General features: G+C 39.7%; 1 pseudogene; it reads right to left on the bottom strand.

The window, feature by feature from the left end:
- Positions 1-647: 647 nt before the first annotated feature.
- LOC123177940 (uncharacterized) lies at positions 648-1,467 on the bottom strand (annotated as a pseudogene).
- Positions 1,468-1,530: the final 63 nt, after the last annotated feature.

Genomic DNA, 1,530 nt, shown 5'->3' with positions numbered 1-1,530 from the left:
CAATGACCTATTCTTTAAACTGCACTTAAATAAATGCTTCTGCATAACTCATTCTTGTAGCAATTTCATCAACAACCGAGAAGGAGAAGTTCAGATAGATTTATATTAATTGGACGTTGACTGGTTGATAAATTTTTAGATAACAGCAGACATGACTGGGGAAACAGAATCATCTTGGCACCGGTCAATGATATTGAGAGAATAAAATTTAAGAAGGGGAACAGTAAAACTTTTGGTGAGTTTTCTATGAATTTCAAGGTAACTATGGTTTATAACCAAGCATCATGAGTACAGATTGCCAAAAGAAAAAGGTATCACCAGTTTCTATGCTGTGAGAAAATCGACTATGAAATAAACCAGTACATTAATGCGACTCACATATAGCTATATACACAAATAATGGAACTGCATACACCATGGTGATATTAAACGAGACTAACACTAACCTGCTGCCTGTAAAAAATTGTAGGATGACTAGAATATTTGTGTTTTGTAAGTTGTTGTGTTGTATTGATCTGACCCTCATATGGGGTATATATAGAATACACGAGGGCATAGAGGTTTGGAGTACAAGATGAGTAATACATGGTTTAAACCTATTTGATCTACTCCTTATCTCTATCTTTAAACCCAAACTATATTCTAACACTGCCCACAACTAGTAGCTTGAATGTGTATACATTGGTGGAATAACTATAGTCATCACAGGTATTACAATGCATGGCATGAACTGGATTACCGCATATGGCCGAAGATCATCAAAGAAACTACACAACAGAGTAGACAGTTAAGTTCAAGGAAGAAAATATTCCTGACAGAAGGACAGATAAACAATCAAAAGATCGTGCCTCCAGTACATGATGCTCAGTGCACCAGCAATAACAAGGGGTGCAAGGGACTTTGTTCCTGACCTATCATCAACCCTTTTAATGCTGAAAATGGCCACGATAGACGTGAAAGCAACGTCATCTAGACAAACAAGCACATATGTTAGCGCTTTAAATATTTAAAATCAAGAAAGAAGGAGCAACTCCTAGGGACTGGGGATTATACAGTGTCTACATGTCATGGCACCAAGCTAGGGGCTATACATTAGAGGAGATGATGATGTAAATATCACGATGCTGAATGTTAGATCCATGGCACAGAAGATCTAGGAAAGACTCACAGGCAATTTGTCCCAAACAAAGGTGGCATCGTTCGCGTAGAGATGGTAGTAGGATGAACCAACACGCCAGAAGTGACACCAGCAAAGCAGTGTCCAACTCAAGCGCTCCCCCTCTGAGCTGCCAGCAGGATCAACATCAGAGTGCTACAAATCTCAATTTGAGTCGGAATATGAACCAAATTGGTAAGAGCATCGAGTCTGCACCATAGCCTGAAGTAGTTTGTGTAGTGGCAAAGGATGAGCCACGCGAGACCGACAAATAGGAAGGTGGTGTTTGATAGCACGCTCAACGTATTAGGTATCCATGAGTAAGTAATTGAGCCAAACCTACAGTTCACTCACTCCCCAGTTTCCCTCTTTCT

This window comes from Triticum aestivum, unplaced genomic scaffold (genome assembly GCF_018294505.1).
Source record: "Triticum aestivum cultivar Chinese Spring unplaced genomic scaffold, IWGSC CS RefSeq v2.1 scaffold132742, whole genome shotgun sequence".
Lineage (NCBI taxonomy): Eukaryota > Viridiplantae > Streptophyta > Magnoliopsida > Poales > Poaceae > Triticum > Triticum aestivum.
The sequence above is the reverse complement of the archived record's forward strand: the minus strand, read 5'-3'. Positions and strand labels throughout refer to the sequence as shown.